This window comes from Ostrinia nubilalis, chromosome 14 (assembly GCF_963855985.1).
Source record: "Ostrinia nubilalis chromosome 14, ilOstNubi1.1, whole genome shotgun sequence".
Taxonomy (NCBI): Eukaryota; Metazoa; Arthropoda; class Insecta; order Lepidoptera; family Crambidae; genus Ostrinia; species Ostrinia nubilalis.
The window spans coordinates 1,712,630-1,736,052 of NC_087101.1; the positions used below are offsets into that span (position 1 = coordinate 1,712,630).

At 36.8% G+C, this 23,423-nt stretch overlaps 1 protein-coding gene and 1 non-coding gene across 2 annotated transcripts in view; one reads left to right on the plus strand and one right to left on the minus strand.

Moving 5' to 3' along the window:
* LOC135077965 (acyl-CoA:lysophosphatidylglycerol acyltransferase 1-like) overlaps positions 1-23,423 on the plus strand; it is a 542,351-nt gene that overhangs the window by 202,914 nt on the left and 316,014 nt on the right. The gene's annotated exons all lie outside the window — the stretch shown is intronic.
* Trnaa-ggc (transfer RNA alanine (anticodon GGC)) lies at positions 13,553-13,625 on the minus strand. The gene has a single exon. It is a non-coding gene; the product is annotated as a tRNA-Ala (tRNA).

Here is a 23,423-nt window from a genome sequence, read left to right on the forward strand (position 1 = left end):
TTGGTTGTCCTACCACCGTGACCACCGATCAAGGGCGACAGTTTGAAAGCCAGTTATTTACATCGCTAACCAAACAACTTGGAATCGAAAAAACAAGAACAACACCGTACCACCCGCAATGTAATGGAATAGTAGAAAGATGGCACCGATCACTCAAGACAGCACTGACAGATAAACTTATCGACCAACGAAATCACTGGCTACAGGCATTACCAACAGTACTACTTGGTCTACGAGCTGCTACACGAAACGACACAGGCGTGAGCGCAGCACAACTCGCTTACGGCTGTAGTATCAGACTCCCTGGCGATTTCTTCAATACGTCACCGAATAACGACTACACTTATGTTGATCAACTACGGCAAACAATAAGAAACTATCAAGCCACGGAAAGAAAAAGAAATAACACCAATATATTCGTTCACGAAGACCTGAAGACCGTCAATAATGTGTATTTACGCATCGATTCATCACGAAAGTCACTGCAACCACCATACGAAGGCCCTTATCCGGTACTGAAACGAGATGACAAAATACTACCCGATCGAGAAGTCAACGTATCAATCGACCGAGTGAAACCCGCATACACACTGAATGAAGACGCAAATCACATCACTGGCACTGGACGCAACACTACCGGCACTACAATAACAACACGTTCTGGACGCACTGTGAAGCCCGTGGTACGCTTCGCTTGAGGGGGAGCTATGTGGCAGCCGCCAGATACAAACCTTGAGCATACGTGCGAGCATCACTGCGGCGCGCTCCTGACTGAGAAACTTGACCTAATTTCATATTATGTTTTATAATCATAGATGCGGGTGAGTTTGAAACTTATAAATATTTGTGTACCTTCTTTTATGTATAATTTCCGTGTCGTGTGAAACAGAAACATTGTAACTTCTTGCTGTCCTTGTCTAACTTTCTTAATATTAATATTTATTCTACCGTCTTTTTACGTGTATTTCTATGTTGTGTGAAACAGATATATTGTAATGTTAGGCTATCTTCTTCTAAATTATTTATTGTGTACCCTACTTTTTACTATTTTTTGTGTAACGTGAAACAAGTATAGTGATCGTCTTTCTATCTCGTTTTAACTGTTGATTGTGTTTTGTAGGTAATTGTTTTATTGTCGCACCTTTAATTGATTGTACTTTTTTATGTGAAATAGATGTATCGTTTGTCCCTGTCATATTTTGTAAATTTTGTGTATATAAGACCGCCGTTTCGGAAAATAAATATTCATTACGATTTTGGAGTCCGACTATTATTGAGCACCCATTCCCCGCACATACATATTATACATAGTAGCACCCAGACCCGTCACAGAAATTAAAATTCATCATTTCAATTTCTGCCCGGCCGGGAATCGAACCCGGGACCTCTCGGCATAGTAGTCCGTTTTAGAACCTGTCCGTTTTAGAGTCTGTATTTAAAAGGACATCAACATAGAAAATCTTAACTACTTGTATTACTAAGAAATCACAGCTTAAAGAATCACTGAATCAAATATGTATTATCAATGATTTTAAATGTTATTTATTAACAAATTCATGTTTTCATTTATTTCATTGACTTTCTGATGGTACTAAATCTCATTATGTTAAAAAATAAATTAAATGGGACGAATCCAGAACGAAAAAAATATATGTTTTTGAATTCAGTGTTTCGTCCCAGTGGGACGAACGTGTTGTGGGACGAATCACTGAACTAGCCATATTTAGGTGCATACACATTTAATTTTATTGAGGCAAGCTGAAAAAGCGCCCGCTCAGCAAAAATTGTGACATGACACAAGTCGTCAAGTCACGATGCTGGTTTTCAGCGGGTACCAACGCACGAAGGGGATAACGCGCCCTTTTGACAGGTGTTAAGTTACTTTAAAACATCATTTTAAGAAATTAGTAATCAAAAAGATACTTAAGATAATAATGAGTAATTTAAGATAACACATCTCATGATGAAGGAAAAACGATGAAGAACTTTTCTTATGTTGTCAGGAAAACTATTTCTTAGAACAAGAAATAATTGAAATTCTTGTAAACTTAGTAATGATATTTGAGGAAAACGTTTGAAGCAGGTACCTACATACGTTCCGCAAAAAAATTAAACATTCACTTATACACAACTCTAACGTTCACAAACATTACTATGAGGTCTCACAGTGCGCGTGGACGCACAGGGTGACACAAGAACCAACCACAGAGCTCTATTCAACGCTGTGAGTGCGATTTGCTGCTTCACTTAAGCAAGCATCGTTTGTGAATACCGGCGAATGTACCTACATCTTTATTTCAAAAAGTACCACATTATTTATCTTGTGTGCAGTCGTCCGTAAATAAGCATTAACAGGAAATATTGGTATCCAGAAATTCATCTCTTCCAGATAACTACTTCAATATAATTTAACATACCCTAGATAAGTCTCTCCGATGGATTTCCAAGAAAAACGATCGATTAGATTCCATACCAATATTTTCTTTGAATACATGTTACATACGCTAACATTCCTAACACTCGTAAGTCTATAATATCTTTTTATGTATTTATTTATGTATCTCTACAAAAAGCTTAATTATTCTCTTATATCTTCCCTCTTGTTTTTCCAGAAGCGTTTTTCTCAAGAAAGCAATATTTCAAACGGTCTTGTTTCTTTTTTATTCATTTCAAAGTTTTAAAGGCGTATCAAAGCGAGAACCCTCTAAATTACGGAAAATGACATGCAAACACGCGTATTAGGGTGTTAAATAGAATCCAGAGAGTCTAACAAGATATTAAAATGCCGTAGGACCCTCGAGGAGATCTGCCTTGTCACCACAAGGGTCCCGGTGCAATCTATATGCAAATATGCGTTCCGTACAATTAGAAATGACACTTTTTGTACGCACTGGGCGGGAGAAACGCGGCGGGGAAATATGTGAAGGAATTTTGTTAGAAATCACACGCATTATAACTACACTAGCTGTGCCCGCGACTTCGGACGCGTGAAAATTGCTGGAATAATATTTCTCGTGTTTGCAACATTTTTCTCCGACTACTCCGCCCCTCAATGTGATTTTATAAGCTTTCCTCGATAAATGGGTTATTCAACACAAAAATATTTTTTCAAATCAGACCAGTAGTTCCTGAGATTAGCGCGTTCAAGAAAACAAAAAAATAAACTCTTTATCTTCAGCTTTATAATATTATTTTTAGATAAGATTTCATATTGCATCTTTGTTTTTAGTTCATCCAGTGGCTTCAACTAATAATTGTTAAACCTTATACATACTTATAAAAAAGTGTTATTGGCAAACTGTCGGTCCTTCGCTATTTCTGTTCAGTCGCAAATCACAGTCTTTAAAAACCGCCCAGTTTCTCCCGCCCAGTGCGTCCACCATAGACCCTGCCCAGTCGGATAGATTATTGCATTGTGACGCCATTTGCATCTGTTATTGCCTATTCGCAATCGGAGACTGGGATTTCTTAATAAAGGTGAAGATGAGTGGGGTTGATGTGGTCCTTAACCAAATCACGGAGTAATGGCTTGTTTTGGATGGAATTGAAGTGGATTTGGTTTTTCTTTTGATGCGATCGAGAATTATTTATTGCGTTGTTTTTATGACATTTTAAAGGCTAATGCATAAGAAACTATTAGAGCTAGTTCCAACGGCAATACAGTTTTCAGGAAAATTAGACTACCGTGTACATACATTATGCGTGTTTGAAATTTTAATTGCAAATTAAATGGATCGTTTTTTTACGGAACGCTGCAAACGGGATGTTCGTGTGAACGTTAATATTAAAACACATTATACTACTAAACGGGATCCTGCAAAAAACAGTTTTTGTAAAAAACGGGGAACAAGCTCTTAGGCTGGGTTGCACCATCTTACTTTAACTTTGACAAACGTCAACAATCTTTCAAACTCCAGACAAAAAGCACCGGTTATCGTTATAGTTACCGTTTAAGTTAGGTGGTGCAACTTAGCCTTAGTGTTATTGTCCAGTATTGAACGATACTGAGAGCCAGCAATCAGTCAGTGTAGTTTTTAAATGATGTCAAGTGCATCAAACTAGACTACGTATCATGCAATGGAAACTTTACTACAAAATCTTCTTCGTCATGAACATTCTACATGATCTTCATCTGTCTCTACCACTCATAGAAATCTAAATATAACACAAAGGTGACTGACTGACATTGTGATCTATCAACGCACAGTCCAAACCACTGGACAGATTGGGCTGAAATTTGGCATGCAGGTAGATGTTATGACGTAGGCATCCGCTAAGAAAGGATTTTACGAAACTCCACCCCTAAGGGGGTAAAACGGGATCCACGCGTACGAAGTCGCGGGAGGCCGCTAGTATCTTAATAAATCGTCGAACGGCTGAATAAAACACTGTGAGCAGCAAAACTCTAAACCCCGATCATAATTTGCGGGCGCTTATTAACACTAGAAAGGCCGCCGTCCCATTTTTGTCCCACTCGCGAGTTTGATCGTCTCTAACTTTTTTATTTTTCAACGAAAGTCCATGAAACTTTTTGACTTTTACTGATTTATTGAATTTTATCATTTTTTAATGTTTTTGATAATATAACATTAATAGAAAATTTTTAAAAATCGGTTTTACCTAGAAGCGCCACTGGGTCATTTTTGTCCCACCCTGGTATTTGCCACAATAATTCGACGAAGAGTCCTTGTTTCGAGGAGATACGAAAGTGAAGAGGTGAGGAGAGTTTAGGTGACTCGTGACAATGCAGAAATGTAAATATATTTTACTAGTTTTTGCCTGTGACTTCACCCGTGAGAAATTAAGTTTATCATAGAAAGACCTAATTTCTTGACATTTATTGTTGCTTTTTGACCAAATAACTGAATATTATTCTAAATTATAGCCTATATTATGTTAATCTGAAGTATTAGCAATAAAACTGCAAAGTTTTATTATGATCGGCTTAGTATTTTTTGCGTAAAAGAGTGAAAAAACATCCATCGATCTAACCATGAATCCATACTCACTTAGTTCAAGTTTCAGGCATATATCCACCCATTCATCCTTCCTATCCATTCATCAGTCCATCCATCCTTCAATTCTTCAATATTTATTAACTTTTACATTTATAATATTAGTAGGAAGGTGGCTTCTAGACATAAGCCAGTTCATACATTGTATGATTTGATACATTTTTAAAATGTGTGACTTATCAAATTTTTAAAATTAAACGTACATACTTTTCATTGTAATTGGTAAAAAACTTCACTGTTTGTGTACAATTAACAGAAAAATAACCATACCTATAAAAATTCCTAAACACATAGTACACCAGAGAGACAAAAAACCATACAAAAAAACTTTGTGCAAAATGTGCACTATTATTTGTAAGATATTTATTTATCCTTTAAAAATAATAATGACTAGTTGAAGATGTAATTTCATTATTTTAATACAGTAAAACACCACGTAATATGTGACTATTTTTAAATGAAACCAAAAATATCTGACTTTTAATAATTCAAAATTAAAATTGAATACATTATTATATTTAAAGAAAAAAGTACATATTTATTTAACTACATAGATAAACCTTTTTTTAAGGATACTAAAAATAGTTTAAACCATAATATTCATGCCTGAAACTAAATAATGTTACAAAATATATGCTGGGACAAAATTGACCCAGCGGCGCTTTTAGGGGGGTCGTAATCTTCGGCACTTCTAGTGTTAAAAGTAAATTCCATTTTATCATCTGGAATTTTGGTTGCCGCCCACTAATTTAGCGTTTCCGAAGGCGGTCGCACAAATTGGATGTAGTCCTTTTATGAACCGCTTCGGAAGGCCCGAACCGGATAAAACCGGTATTTTTCCATAAGGCCCGCCGCATACGGAGCGTTTTTTTTTTCGCTTTCGTTGCGTTTCACGTTCCGCGAGCGCGACGGTTGGTTGCGTAGCTGGAATTCGTGAAATGGTTTTGGAAACAGAAAGGTATTAGAAACAGAATTTCACACGAATATTACTACCTATGTAATCTTAGAACATCCATAAACATGTGGAATAGTAATAAATAATTTGAATTTGAATTTAAAAAAACTCTGTTTTACATGCGACAATGTTAATTTAGCTTCTGATTTGTTTATTACGACATAAAAATTAAGGTACGTATTGTAAAGCTGGTAATTTCTAGCCTGTAATACAAACTCAAACATTTATTCGACTCTCCGATAGATTGAATTTCAATGTTAGGACTAGGTAATTACAGACTTAGGTAAAGGTTCAAAATTAAATTAATGACAGAGTTTCGTGGTCAGTACAGTTTGCACATAATTTGATGTAAGTACTTGAATTTCGCTATACATACCTACATTTTTTTAATAAGTTGCAAGTCAACTAGTGGATACTGAAGGTCAAGTTACTTGACCTTCTCTGGTTGGTTTCTTTTAGCGGTCAAGCTGTAGATCCTGACTACACAGGAGTTGCAGCGGTGGGAACGAGAGGTGGGAATAGTCCCGTAGTGGATACTGAGTTTGTTCCGGCGTTTCTTCTCAGCACTTTCAACACAAATACATAAAAAAGTCCAGTCTGCATGTAGCCTTAAGAAAATGCTATGCCTTTCCTCCGCTCCTGTTTGCAAAAGCCAGCAAATCAGATCCAAATATTATTCGTATAAACTCAGGGATTTCGGTCAATTTTACAAACATTATCATAAAACATTTCTGCGTTATGTCACGGGAAGTATCCAAATCCAAAATAAATTTTCAGATATCATTCACAAGTAAAAAATTGTGGTAATTTTAAAAACAGTTATAATGACATTAGCTGTGCGGTGAATCAGTGAGGGTAGGTTACTCTAACTCCAACAACAGATGAACAAGATAATTCTAATACCTACATACTCATGATTTTGACAGTCAATCTAGATAATCATTATCACATGAAGCACGATACGGCCACGTACCGGAAAAAGCAGCGTGTGACGTCCACCCACAAGGTGGACCGACGACCTGGTAAAGGTAGCAGGAAGGTGTTATGTGGAAGGGGAGGCCTATGTTCAGCAGTAGACTGTGGCTGTAATGATGATGAAGCACGATAAAGTATTTCTAAGACAGAAGTAAACGCAAGCAAAACCGCGAGCTAAACCTACCCAAAGCATGTGTATCCAATACCATTAATTTCCCATTTCGAAACGCTCTGGTTACTTTAACTGAAGTGCAAAAACCCATCCCGGCACTTAATATGATAAGGACAAACCGAACCCAGTGCGCAATTTAAAAAGGGATCTCAAGCACACTTGGATTAATTTCAAACGCATGCAAATTCGGAAAAAGATGCGAATGTACGAGATGTGAACGTAATTCGTTTTTTGTCTGCGAATTCACGGTCTGAAGAGTTTTGAGTGTGGTGCTTAAATTAAGAAGGATTTAGAAACGCTGGACTGTTAGGGATGATGCAAAATTATTAAGAAAATCACTGGATAAAATAACAAAATGATCAAGACAGCAAATAGTGTAATTGCTTGCCTTACCACTACTTCAAGACTAGATAAATAACAGTTAATTTTATTCAATTTATCATCCTCATCATTTCAGTCACAGGTTTTATTCAATTACTTGATGAATTTACTAGAAAACATTTAATTTCGTTCGTTCGTTTCAGCCGAATGACGTCCACTGCTGGACAAAGGCCTCCTCCAAGGTTTTCCATTTAATTTACCCCAACCTAAATTTCAAAATATAACGCCTATACTCGTACTTATAAGTTGAGCTTCCTCTAAATTGGTTGCTTTATTACAATAGTACCTATACTTACAAGAAATTAGCAATTTGAGTGACAAAAAATATGCAAACAAACCTAACAAACATTTATCGTTACCAATCAGTTAGGTAAGCCCCATAGAAGCACAAAGCGATTCGGAATCGTCTAACCGTGCTATGACTTTCCGCTGCATCCCATAAGAGCGACTTAGGATCCTATTCTAGCAAACCATAATATCAACTATACCACTCTCTCTCTTTTACTCGTTCGAACATCCCCGTGTGAGTGAAAGAGATAGAAAGTCGATAAGTGGATTCGTTTTGCGTAGTAGTCGAGCTGATGTGGGTACTCGACGCCACAAACGTCGTATAAGTGATTTCCGATCCGCCCTCAAGACATTGCCGTTTTATAGAACAACGGAAGTGACACCGAACAGAGCTTTATAGGGAGAAATAAAATAATGTGAAGTATTGGAAGCGGATGAATAAAATGAAGTTTCATAAGTTGTTTTTAAATAAAATTCTTTGGTTTTCTTTGACGAATGGCTGATAAAGTCCCTGATAACATAATTAGAAACTAATCTGTCAGATAAACGTATTTTTTTTAAATGAAAGTTTTTGCCCGAATCCTCGCCTTCTGTGCCACTTGCGACTAAGTTCTTGGCTCTCACTACTTACTCGCTGGTAGCCGCTAGTTGACATCACCTACAAGAAAGATCCTATCACTCGCTCGTATCGCTAACGTTTGATCACAAATATTTCTTTATATCCTCAATTTAACAATTTAAAACATTTTTTCAATACAGTTACTATGTTTAACCTTCATTAGGTGGACCGACCATCTGGTGAAGGTTGCGGGAGGTGCCTGGCGCAGGACCGATCATTGTGGAAATCCTTGGGGGAGGCCTTTGTCGAGCAATGGACATCATTTGGCTGAAACGAACAGGAGCGATCATTTTGTAAATCCTTTGGGTAGGCCTTTGTCCAGCAGTAGACGTCAGTTGGCTCAAACAAACGAAATTAATGTCTCATCCAGTAAAGTCGCGCACAAATTTTGTCTCGCTTCGCTTTGTCGCTCGCTCCGCTTGATCGAGCGCTCATTCGCGATTGCGCTCGTTCGCGCGCGCTGACTCAGTCACTATGACACGGCGGTTTCCAGCCGTACGACTATAAAGTGGGGGCTTATTCTGAGATTATGCGTTTTTGAATCGTCAGTGTGGTTCTGTCAGTTGCTGCGTTGGGTTATTGTCACTCTACACTACATGGTGTCCGCAGAATATCAGCGTCATGGCACTGTCAGCTTCAAATAGTTCGTGACGCCTAAAGTGGTCAAAAGTTGAAAAAAATCAACCTTATAAGTAACAAAGACGCGTTGCGAATTTATTGGATAAATGAATGGCATAAGCTGACATGTGTAAATGCTGAGCGGTACATTTAATTATTTCTAAAGTATGTAGTTTGATGATGAACTGTTACTTAAACTTTCTGAAAAATGATCCCATCATAAACATGGTAGATCAAGGGAGCCATGTCGAGCTTTCTTGAAACCTTTTGTGTCAACAAACTCCTCGATAACATAGAATCTCTAACAAACAATCGTGCCCGACTTTGTTTAACATACATTTTATAAACATTAATAATTTTTATTAAAACTTGAGATAATTACCTGTTGTTTACGCACCAATGATATTTAGGACAAGGTACTTAAAAGCTTCTTCGACACTTACGGGCTTATAAATAACGCAAAAGAAACAATAAATAAACTTTTAACATAATTAAGTGCTAGCAACTCGAGCGCACCGTTTCCGAAACAGCCATTTAAAGATGACTTTGAGTTATTTAAAACATTTGCTAATTAAATTGAATTTTCTATTAAGGCCGATGGATACTCCGAAACTTTTTAATTAAAGAAGTATTGACGTTCTCGAAACTTCCATTGGGGACGAAGATTGATTTCAATTAAGGCATCGGTAGGTAACCGATTTATTTGGAAATCAGAATTCGCCCGCCTCGAAGGATTTGAGAGGAATTCTTTCCAGTTGAGGTATTTTTTAAGAATTTTCATTTGCAAGCGAAATTTTAATAATGGTATTTTGTTCTTCAGTCATAAAATTGAAGGCAGTCACGTAATGAGATGAGTGACGTAATGAATATAAATACCACAAATCAAAATACGACAGTCAAAAAGATAGAGCGGCATAATTTTAGAAGGCTTAGGTAATCGTAAATATTACAGAAACACTAGTAGGTACTTATTTGGAAACTACCTAAATGTCACTAGAACCATTCTTCTATCACAGCAAGAACAGCTTTAAAATATCTGCTTTTGGATCTACATCATACTCAATTATAAAGAAAAAATAAAACTAAGCATTTTAAGAAAACCCTTTCTTTATTTGCTAAGACAAAGTATCCAAATAGATCTATGTAGTTACTAAGTGACAAGGTTGCTATGCGTTAAAAATCTGGTTTCTATCATATCTTATTTACAACATTTCCAAAGTTAAACAACTTTCTAGCGAACTAGAACGTACCTACATCTTTGCTACATTGTTTGCCTGATAAAAAATAGATGTCATATTTGATGCGCACCTATATCCCACAAGGAAAATCAACCTTAATATTTTCTGAACACCTAAAATGTTTCAGCGAAGAAACATGAATATTTAACGTCTATTCTTAGAGAGATATCCAAAAAAATATATTCTAAAAGAGCAGAAAATGTTGCTTAAATGTTGTGAAAATGTATTTCTGTGAAATCCAATTTGGCAACGTGTCGCACTTATCACGCTGGGCGAATATTGCTAGGGCTAGGGCCTTGACTTAGCCTGAGTTGCACCGTCTTACTTTAACTTTGACAAACTCCATACAAAAAGCACCGGTTACTATTATTGTTACGGTTAAAATAAGGTGGTGCAACTCAGCCTTAGAGTCCTTGTTTGATAGGACTCGTAATCGTAAATATAAAATCGTTTATTTAAAACTTCTTTACCCTCCAGTTACTCTAGTTTACCTACTAGAGAGTAAAATGTGAATAGACACTTACAGGGCAGATATATGTACCATCGGCCACAGTGTTAACTATCCATTTCCGTTTTTGCTCTCGCTCTCATTAAATGGTGATTCTTTGCGATAGAACGAGACGGCATGACCGGCAATGGGCAGTTAACACTGTTGCCGATAGTACCATCCTAGACTGTATTTCATTTCAGTAAATATTTGCTTTGTTCTGCATAAAAAAGTTCCCAAATTAGGCAGGCTGTTACTAGACCTGTTAGCCATTCTAAGCACCATTGTTTTTATTTCAGTTGTAGCAAACATTGATTTAGTTCGACATGAAATCGACTATCTCATGATCTGCTTTAGTGCTAATGCCTCTAGTGACAGCCCTGGAAATCCCACGTACGTTGTTAGACGCTTTTGTAGTTGATTTGGTTCATTGTAGCAAAATTTGCCTCAATATGTTTCCTGGACTAGAAAAAATTGAGCACAAGTTTTTAAAGGTAGCGTTTAGTCCTATACAGACACTTACTTATAAGACCTAGCCTCGTATTCACCATCAATCCCTAATTTTTAAGTGACCCCTATGAAAACAAAATTCCTGTTAATATGCGTTACCATAGGGGTCACTTAAAAATTAGGGATTAATTGTGAAAACGGGCATTAGTGCTTCTATTAGAACTACTTAAATTAGTAGTTACATACATGTATTATTTTCTTCGATAAAATTTTTGAAAAAGTAAGTACTTAACTCACTAGGTAGACCGACGATCTGGTAAAGGTCACCGGAAGTACTTGTATGCGGGCAGCGCAGGACGGGTCGTTATGGAAATCCTTGGGGGGACCTGTGTCCAGCAGTGGACGTCATTTGGCTGAAATTAACGCACGATCGAAGTAACCAGAGAGAAACGAAAAAGCGTAATCGTACCTATGACTGTGTAATTTGTACGAAGTACAGGTACATTCAACTCGCCCGTAAGCGCGCGGTCAGCATTTACCAATCTGACCCAATTTTAACCTTTTCATTATTTTAATATCTTTAAGTTAGTTCGCGTTCGGTTACCATCGCCGCGTGTACTCAGCATACCATTTAACCATTTTTAACCATTTTACGAATATACCAAATTTGACCAATTTAGACGTTTTATATTATTTCATACTTATTAATTTGTTGGACTTACACCCGACAAATTTGGTCCTTCGAGCCGGATTTGAACCAGCGACCTATGGAACTACGAGTCAAATTTGTGAAGTCTCACATTGAGCGTGGACGCACAGGGTGACACACGAACCAATCACAGAGCTCTATTCGACGCTGTGCGTTCAATTTGCTGCTTCACTTAAGCAAGTATTGTTTGTGAATGCGAGTGCAATATTATTTCATTCGCTCCTATTTATAACTAAACTCTGGTTTGGACGGGTTACGATAACATCCCAAGGGTTAATTCAAACTTTAGTTAGACCCTCGTTTAAGACACATTATAAATAGATGGGTCTCTATATAAATTGACGTTACTAATAAATGCCTAATTCAGAAGCAGGCAAATTCCACAAATTGGCTACGTTTCAATAGTTATTTTCGTTCCATCAAAGTTTCAATATCAAAACTTGTATCTGCCTGCGGCATCGGCCGTTTCAATTTTGGTTTCCTACAGTAAGTTATTGTTGTCCCTGCGATCAAAAGAACGGTCGTTGAAGTCTTTCAAGATTTTATTTTTACTTTAGAAGATCAATTAAATATTATAACATGAATAGGTAAGGTTACATTACTAACATTTGATGATAGAGCTCCAAAGATTTATTACCAGTAATGACAATTTTTACGACTTATTCCTCTTTATTAATCTATATATATAAAAGAAAGTCGTGTTAGTTACTCCACTTATAACTCAAGAACGGCTGAACCGATTTAGCTGAAAATTGTCAGGGAGATAGTTTAGAGCCAGGAGAAGGACATAGGATACTTTTTATCCCGTTCGAAATTAAAAAAAAAGTCTGCTTATTTATTGCCATTAAGGCGGAACAAAGTTCGCCGGGTCAGCTAGTATTTTTATGAAAGGAACTTTACTACTTACTTAATTATGTCCTACAGTCCTTAATTTTTCGTGTGTCTTTTTTTGCGCTTTAAATAACGATATTTAAAGCGCAAAAAAAGACACACGAAAAATTAAGGCTACTCAATGTTAGGCTTAAAAATATTACAATATTATATTTATCATCACATTTTTACCGAGTAATTTATATTAATTGTAGGTAACTAGCGGCCGCCCGCGACTTCGTACGCGTGGATCCCGTTTTATCCCCTAAGGGATTAAATTTTGCAAAATCCCGTCTTAGTGAGCACCTAGCACTTGTAGTTTCTGAAATTTCGTGATGAGTGAGTGAGTCAATCAGTGACCTTTCGCTTTTATAGATACTCGTATAGATATTTTCAGCAGCTACATATCTCTCTTATTAATTGTTGTTCAAATTGCAGTCGGCCATTTTGAAATAAGGCATCCATCTTACTCTCGAGCGCTTGTTCGATTTCACGATGCTTTGAAATGGCTGTGGTTCGGTAATTAATTGCTAGATAGATTTAAATTTTACTCAATTAAAATGGACAAACCAGAGTCTATTATAAATCTCACCGAGAAACCTTTTGACACTGCAACACGACCGATATTGTAATGTCTAATTACTCTGTCTTTAAAAAGTTATTTAGTTATTTATCAAGGGCTTGTTAAACAAGGAAAATGCCAGGTTATGGTGTCTTTACTTATCTTCTATTAACATAATAATATTTTTAAATAAACAACTTGAAAAAATCGAACTGCCTAAGGCGGGACTCGAACCCACGACCTTCCGCTTGCCGGGCGACTGCTCTTCCAACTGAGCTACTTAGACACTGGATGAACCTGTCGAAATTTATTTATTTATTTCTATTAATATTGTCATTATTGCTTTGATAAAATATACTAAACTACAACCAAAATGAAAATTCTAAAACTTGTTGTTAAACATACACACACATATCAATCACTTTAAGAAAGCATAAACTAACGACAATACCTACATAAGGCAAACACCAGAAACATCCAAGTCGTAACCCGAGCCACAAATTGGGCCGAATTCGGGACAACAGCGATTCCAACTGTCAAACTGGAGATAGGACACATTCGGACTCCCTCTGGTGGGAATTACTGGATTTACTACCAACAGTACTACGATATGAGTTACGTACGCAATGTTAACAATAGTAAATTATGTGCACGTAATACGAGCTATTGTCTATAATTTCCAAAATTTTCCTAGAAATATTATGGGTTCGATTTATCTATTAGCTAACTTCTTGAAAAGTTTCGTGGCTCCTTGAATTAATAATTTTCTATTTACCTACCATAACTAAGTTTCTTTTATTAAATTACTCTTACAATCAACCTAACATTATGATTTTTCATTAGGTTTCTATTAGGCAATAGGTAGATAATATTAAACTATTAGGGCCCATCAAATAATAATTAACTACGTATTGATTAAGTTTGATAGCCTCTTAGAAATGTATCTTCCAGTTAAACTACAACTCTAGGGTGGGTAAGAAGCACAGGTTATAGTTATTGTCACGGTTAAAAAAAGGTGATGCAACTCAGCCTTAAAATTAAATAGCGTTTGATTAAATAGATATATTTTATCTGAAAGATAACCATCTAGTAACCAAACATATTTATCAAGCACCGTCAAAACTGGTCCATAGATAAAGTCGTATTCTAAAACTTTCAGTACCCAAAAGGTGAACGTACGAGTATATTCACTGCCTCACTGGTCAGAAAATTTTCAGTACCGTATACAAAGTATTCACTAGACTGATACCATAATAGGCAACTATCGTCGGGCTGAAAGAGCGCCATATTAAAGTCTGTCCAGCAAATCCCCTGGAAGTCCCCTCAAAGAGAGGAATATAATTGAAGCCGAACTTCGGTGTCCACTGGCACAATATCAAAATCCTATTAAAAGGGCTTACGGGCGGGCTGTGGGGACAAACGATATTAGAACGTTCCATCGAGTGTTTTAGCTACAAAGTATCCCACAACTCTGTTGGATCGTATCGTACCTATGTAGGACAGGAAACGCCCTAATTTTATACTTATTTCATTAAGTGCAAAATGAAATAATGTTTTAATTTCTGTTTGAATCGATTGTTAACATACTTAGGATTAATTTAAAACTTACAAAACCTTATTGTTTCAGAGATCTTGGCAATGATAATACGGTTTCTTAAATGCGTCCTCCGTCTGGGTATGCTGGACTTTCCGAAACCTATCGTTCCTACACATTTCAATGTTCTATCTAGATCATTCGTTCATTTCAGCCAAATGACGTCCACTGCTGGACAAAGGCCTCCCCCAAGGTTTACCACAATGATCGGTCCTCCGTTGCCCGCATCCAGGTTCTTCCCGCGATCTTTATTAGATCTTCGGTCACGATCTAGATCGTTATTAAGTTTCATTCTTGTATCGTTCCTCCCAATAAACCTCCCGCCAAATTCAATCTAGCATTTCAGGGTTCTCTATAAAAACACCTGATCCGTAGCGAATGAAATTTGGTGAAATCCTTCAGGCCTATTCCGGGGATTTCAATAACGTGCCAAGTCTTCTCAAGCGTCTAGACAGGCTTTGTGACTGATGGAATATATTTCTAGGATGCTGATGTGTGGTTTACAGAACGCCAGACTATTTTTTTGTTGCAAAATAACACCTATTGCAACTATGTAAGACGCGATATGTTTTAGTATGATGTGCTGTTGCCTATACCTAATTTTGGATTTTTGGGATTGATAATGAAGAATTTATATTTTGATATAAAGAACTGTTATTAATTCATTATTTATTCCCATGTCTAGCTGCGACGATTTGACTCATCTGTGATGTTTCTCATTGTAGATATTCGGCTAGATCTTTCACGTTTTTAACTTGAGGCCCAAATACCCGACGGTTAAATTTTAATATTCCACAATTTTATTAGTAGAAGCAAATATAAAGGCGTCAATAGCCCAATAGTTTCGGCATCGGACTGACGACACGAGATTTTATTTTGATCCCAGTCGACCGCTGGACTATTGTGGTGAGCCCAGTCCTTAGATAAATGTTTATTTAGCTTGCTTGAATGTGTTTACAAAGATATTTATCTTAATCCATAAGCATTTACTCCAATTAAACTTACATTGCATTATAAACCACCCACTTGCCTTCTTCGTCAGCCCATGGATTAATTCCCTTACCTGTTCAAAAGATCGTTTTCAAAGCTATTAAAAGCCAGTCTCCATCAAATTCATCTCGCCATAGCTTGTTGTGGAATAAATCCTGTAATCTATTTAGTTTAAGGCACCTACATAGGCGTTTACATGGAGTGAGCTTAAGATGCCTTTAGTGTACACGACACGATTTCATTTGCCTCGAGAGTATAATTTATTAAACTTTAAAACGATTGCATGAAAAAATATCAAGTTTTCGTAACAGTTGAAGATTATAGTTACGCTGAAGTTGCGAGTTTTAGCTATTAGTTTGTATTTTTAAAACCACAGGAAGTTCACTTTCTATCCTGGAATCGAGCCTCAACCACTGAGGAATTGGCTATCTTGCCTCCGACTGTCGAAACAACAATGCTGATTAACAATTAGGTATTCTCCTTTTAAGGTTTGAGCGCCCAACTTTGACCATCTACATAGTAACCACTAGTCTAACAATCGCTGATCGCAATCGCAACGAAATCGTGTCGTAGCCTACAAATGGATCGTCGCTTAGATAAAGCCTCGCAACGAATGGGGCAGCGAGGGGCTGGTTTAATTGAAACTTAGTCGCACAGGGAGAGGTTTGTCGGCAGGTTATTTTTGGGATTAACGTACAGCACATCATCCTGAACCCTATGGTATCTTATGGGGTTGTAATTGGTACTATTTTGCATTGAAAATGTGTGGTCTGAAGTGCTGTCGATTGTACTGACAACACCCAGTGGGGTATTTTTACCGAAAATCTGTAGGTGATTGTGTTTTGGTTACATTACACTACGAATTTGAAGGGCGGAAAATATTGTATGGCTTGTCAGACCGTTGTAATGTTGAAAACATTACAGCTTGCTGGTTTATGTAAATACGCTTAATTATACATTGATTGACATGGCTTTGTTAGAGATTTATATTATTTTCCATTTCAAATCATTGCAAATAATCTATGTATTATTTGTTTATAATCCTTCCTAAATTTAAAGACTAGGTACATCGTGTTGATTGACCTTCAGCGTGTGTATCTAGAAGGTTTCTTTTTAGAGACTTCATATTTCTGAAAGCTCTAAGTAACTTAATATTATGTCTGTATTACAATCTGCAGACCGACTACGACTCCACCGGTCTTCGATCACACATGACCGGTGTATTTGTTTTAGTAATAAATTAACAGTTTAAAAAACTAAAAACACGCTCTTAGTAGAGTTCCTTGGGCCACCTCCCGACTGCATCATCAGGACCCTGGATATCATCTAGCACTAAAGTGCTCAAAAAGACAAATGCAACGAACCCAAACTCGATGCGATGCCGCCGTTGCGTTTAGGATTTCCTATGGCCACCTTCCAGTCCCATCATTAGACCAGCGCGATGGTACCATAAAATTGTATCTAATCTACATAATAATTACCAAGTTTCATGATAATACAAGTATTAGAAGTGCGTGTAATTTAGATTCTTAGATTCCATTACATAGGTGTATGTAACATGACGACCTCATAAATGCGTGTTAAAAATGAACATTAACCCTCAAGAACTCCTAAAATAAAGCTTACCTTTCTACCAACGTTCTTATTTCAGTTTTCGTTTTCTTAAGAAAAAGCTTAACTTTTAACAACAGTCTTTATTTGAACACTCATAGAGACTATTCGAATTTAAAAAGAGGGTAGGTACTTCAAAACATTTAACGATCTCACAAAGGGTTTGACATACCTTAGTTAATATTGCAACAGCTTCCCTGGACAGTGCCCTCACAATCAATCTGCGTGTCTCGCGCAAGTGTGTGATATTATTTATAACTACCCGCCAGACGGGAGGGGATTACGGGGGAAGTCTCGGCAGATTCATAACGAGGTATTTGAGAATACCAGGCTAGACTGTGTTTTGTTTAGATGTGTAGAACTGAAGATAAAGGTTATTCAGAGGTGTATACTAACTTTACTTAACGTTTGAAGTAACTTATTAGTAGTTCTATGAGCTTTTAACGTGCCCTTCAAAATATCGAATTTAAAGTTGATTCCTACGCTACGCTACGCCTACGCTGGTCAAAGTGGACAGAATTTCGCAAAAATGATTCAACTTCTTAATTTTTTTATTATGTACTACCTACATGATGTATGATGATGTAAAAGAGCCTACGCTCTTTTAGGGAATTTATATACGTCCCAAATAAAGCTTGCCCTATCACCACTTTGGGACAATATCGGGTGGTGCTGTGAAATATTTTTAAATACCTACGAAGACGCAAAAACAAACAGTTTCTGTATTATTTACGTTTTCATGGTTCGATACACAAGTTCCATTAAAACATTGTTACAGAACTTTGCTTAATCTATCAGAAATTATTAATTTGTATCTAACATACCGACATAGCTACTATCAACATCGCCCGAGTTTGAAGATTTATCATAAGATCCGTCGCTAACCTTGTAAGAAGTTATCCATGCAAAAGTGAACCTTAAGTTGTAGGTAGAAAAGGCGGCAGGATGTAATTGAGTCTTGCTGTGTACAAACTTCCGAATTTAGTCGACAAATACCTATTTGCCGACGCTTTCGAAGTTTGTCATTTCGCGAGCATGAGGGTGGGTTTGCTCAGCTTTGGCCCTAGTTAATAGTGCCTCTGTAAGCCTGTACATACCTATCTATTTAACTTGGGATATGCAAGGTCTTGACGTTGCAGTGCGAAAAAGATGTTTGACGACTTTTAAGCCATATTAAGATCAAGGATCTTCACCCCTTTTTGAAAGTTTTCCATATATTAACTTTACATTATGAAGAAATGTAGGTACGTTCAAAGCTTCAAAAATCATTCCTAGATTTTATCGTACAAGTATTGTTACAATTTACTTTAAAGTGTAACATTCTTCATGAAATTCAGTCAGTATAGGACAATTGGATTTTGGTAACTTAAAATAATGCTGTATTTCAGATGTAGAATCACCTTCTTCTTATTCTTCGTCGCTACACTCTTGCCAGATTGGTCGTGGTCGTCACATCCGGTCCGGTGGCAAGCCTAACAATCCATTGCCATTCCTCCCGCACTACATCACGTAGAGTCGTCAGTTGCTTATTATTAGATTTTGATTTTTGAATATGCTGATTCAAATAAAAAACTACGAGCTTATAAAAGTAGAGTCAAATCCCAGACCCAAGTAGAGCGCACCTAAAGAGGCGTACAGCTTCGGAACGCGACAAACTCTCTATTAATTATATCACTCGGCTGCTACAGCGAGTTTGAGGGAACATAACTTCACATGGTACTTCGCAGGCTGAGTTTTTCACAATGTTACTCATTGTCGCGAGTTTCAATACGAATGTGTAGGAAATTTGCCAGTTGAAGTATTTGTTAGGCTGTGGTATGAAGCTTGGTGCGAACCGAACAAGTTTCGAAACATGTTGATGGTATAGGAATTGAAATTAAACCTGCCAACATGGTCTTTATATTCATGAAACTACTGCGTATAGCTTAGTTTCTATGTTTTGAGATCTATCTGTTGCTGTCGCTTAAAGCAACATCTCACTATGAGTGAGAAGGATAGACAGATAAAGTGGCGTTAGGGAGTTTCAAGTAAACCTGTCTGACGTCCGATAAAAATGAGTCTACGAACTGTTACAGTGCTACGAGCTACGAGTATGACTACGATATGTATTAATTAACAAACGTTTGTCTTTCCCTATACATTAACTTTATTAAAGTTCCCAAAATACAATGAGTTTTGATGAACTTTAAAATTAGACTTACCTTGAAATCAATGAATATCTATTAACAAATCAATGACGTCATAGGCGATATCGAGAATAAAGTTTTGATAAATTACTTCATTATCATCTTACAAAGACCCTAATAACGTAAAATAATAATAGAGGCATGTTGCAGCAATGAAACGCTACCTCTGTACTAATTACGCCAGACTGCGACTGAGTTTCAGACTAAGTTTATTAACTCCCTGCGTGCGCGGAGGCAACTATGAACATGTTTGGTATTTAGGACATAGAGCAGGTTTCGCAGAAGCGTCACTTTGAAACTAGATAATAAATGACAATGGACATAGAGCAAGGTTCACAGATGCGTCAGTCAATTGTTCAATAAACAATATAGCGCTATTACATAATAATATTAAGTTAGTAAGGACTTTCTGTCTGGTTTCAGTTGGTCACAGTTTTCATATGTCAGAAATTCTTTAGGCCCATGATTCTCAACCTTCTTCTTATAAAGATCATTTCTTTATAAAATCCATAACCATAACAATAAAAAACAAAACTCATATAATTCTCACCTAATTGCCTTAACAAAAATAGCTTTGTTATTCCATCAGCAGTCCCAAAACAAAGGGAGTAACGTTAATACGTAACGTCATCATTAAGGCCCACGCCCCAGTAATGGGCATCACAATGCACCAAACGCTCGTTCGCAAACATTTTTCTCGTAGCTCGGAAATCGCCGAGAACACTCCTCAGGGAAAATAACAATAAATAGTGCGAGGTGAAACTAAACGGAATCTGGTATCGGTTTCTGTTTGAATTTTGGGCGATACCGATTTTAGTGGACACAAATTTTGGTATTGCCAAAGTGACTGTCTTTTGTTTGCTTGCTAAAGACACTTTCGTCCAAGTAAGGACACCTTTAAAGACACTATAAGAACAGTTTGAGAACAGGAGTTCTCAAGGCAAGAAAGCATTTTTCGAAGCCAATTGAAATTATGAATGGCTGGGAAAGTGTATGCAAAAAATAGAAATATCCATGTAGTAATTTAAAACAAAAAAAAACTTTTCCACACTAAAAGGCAATTTTATAAACAAGTTTAATATTACGATGCAAAAATAATTTTGTAATAACTTTCGCCCAAAGTCCGCAGAAACCCAAAACAACCGAAACCGTATCGGCCAATCACTAACGATCCCGTCACGGGTCAATTGTTTACTCGCCCTACGGAACCCCGAATTAATATTGGTTCCGTCGAACCATCTGACGTTTGGGGCAAAAACGAGAATTACCCACGATTGGCGTGTCTGCCCCACGATCTGCAAAAATGTTGGGCAAATAACTCAACCCTTTTGGTCTCTACTATAGGTTTATTTGTTGGTACAAAAATATACAATATTATACGTCTCTAAATAGGGGTTGAAGAGAAATTAAATAAAGGTAAAATGTAAAGACTTTTCACTTGGGAATTACCCAAAAAGATCATTTACTTAGTAAAAGAACGAATTTTCTTGATCGTATTTCTTTTTGGGTGTTTTCAAATTGATTAACAGTTTCATTACGAGACGAGAGAGAATTTAAATAATATCATCTTCTTCTTCTTCTTCTCCTCATGGCCATTGTATTTCCACGTTTAAATAATATTATCATCTCTTTTCAGGGTTCCGTAGTTTCGTATTCAGATGGTGACATCTTGATAAAGTTGCTTGTGAACAGAAAAATCTCCTAACAATACCTAAGACATTACTAAAAAACCCTGGCCGCAGAGATTGTATCGTTTATTCGAGCAAATGAACTTGAAGCTCATTTCTTGACACAATTTCACACTCATGACAAATCCAGACAGGCTGACATATCACACGACTTCTAGACCGTGAAATGAACCCGGGATCACGCCATTTTTAAAAGCAAAATGTGAACTTCAAGGAACCCCCCACATTAAATCGGTATTTCAAACATGTCGGGTGATAAAATTCAGTTTCGTCCTCCCTCAGTTCACACGTAGACTCATAAATTGTTTAGAGCGCGCAAAATAGAAAAAATCAGAAGACTCGATTACGTTTGGAGATGACACAAAGGTGCAATAGCAGTAAAGACACCAGTCAAAGTTCAAAAGAAAAGAAATTAGTGGCATACATTTGTTATGGCTATACAAAAGCTTCTTAAAATGTCATTGTTAATAGGGTGGATGGTGCTAATAGGAGTTGAATTCAGGGTATCGTTGTTTCTTGTAAATAGCTCTTAGAATCAGGTAGATTGTGTAATGTTCTTGAAAATCACAGTAAGCCTACTTTCCTAGATTAAGTAAATGACTATTTTTAGTCCTAAATAAGTAACAACCCCACTGTTCTCATCTAAACTGTGTCGGCCACTGGGTCATGGGAACTGACTGGATAGTGGGCAGTTTATCCTGATTTAGCGTTAGTCGATATTGTCATTCGGCCCACTGTCGTAAAAGCGTTTTGATACAAAAACAACACCATTTTGAACTGATAGCCGTTGAAGCAAATGAGACGTGCGGAGGTTGGGATTGGAAGGAGTTACGAGTATTTCTCGACTAGATGAGTATTTTTATTTTATTTTTAGGACTGTAAGTAACTATCCTTAAAGATTTTTAAGCCTTTACTTCTTGACACGTCATGATCTTTATAATTAAGGAGCGGAAAACTTCATTTAAATGTACTGATCACATTGAAAAGGTTGATTGAGTTTTTCAAATAACTTTCAGCAAATTTTTAGCCAGTTTCAGTAAAGTTATGGTAGAGTATATACGAAGATACGAACGAATACGAATAAAGGCATATGAAACATAGTATTAGATTGTATTTTGTTTGTGAATATTGGAAGAATTTTTTTACCTAATAAAAAGAACCGGGTCTGTCTCCCGGTTCTCCGGTCTACATTCCCGCACTCCCACCTGTCCGGAATCCGGTAATATTTCCGCGGCAAGCGAGATGTAATTAATCAAAAAGTTTCCTCCCCCTCCGTCAAGAGTGACGTCACTCGCGTATTCTTCATGTTTTTCGCGTATTATTACTGCGATACAGTCCTCGTCAAAACGAATGAAACATTTCAAGGCGTCAAAGCATCCTGGCGTTTGTAACAAATGGAATAAGGATACATATTTTGGCTTAATTTAGATAATGTGCAGCTGACAATATTTCTTATGCTGTTTGTACAATGAACTTGTTACGGGCTTGAGGTTAGATTGGTGGTTTTGTAAGTGCTAATGTACTTTGTTTTTGTTTGTTGTCATGTTCTCTATTATGGAAGATGATAAATTATTGTATTATTTATTTTAAAAGGAGTCTTTCTTTAGTTTGATCTAGACTCACTTTTAATTGAATTTCTTCTGAAAGAGTTTTTTTATGATCTAAACTTAAATATAAACATCTTGATAAGAAACTTCAGTCACAAACTGTTACCTCTCCCAATACAAATAGGCCAAAAAAACATGACCCAGTTATGTAAAATGTTCAAAATGAAATTTGTTTCGGCTCGTTATTTAGATTTCTCGTAATTTGTTGATAACAAAATAAACTGCGTGGAAGCACGTGACGCTTGAGGAGTGACAGACAAATTCTAAAGTTGTCAAAATTACAAAAGTTCGCGCAGGCTGCGACGTCGCTTGTATTCTGGAGCTTGCACGCGATGTCGTTGCTATGTCGTTTTAAGATACTAAAACAATAGTTTAATCCTTCAAGCTCCGCGAATCTGGACACAATAG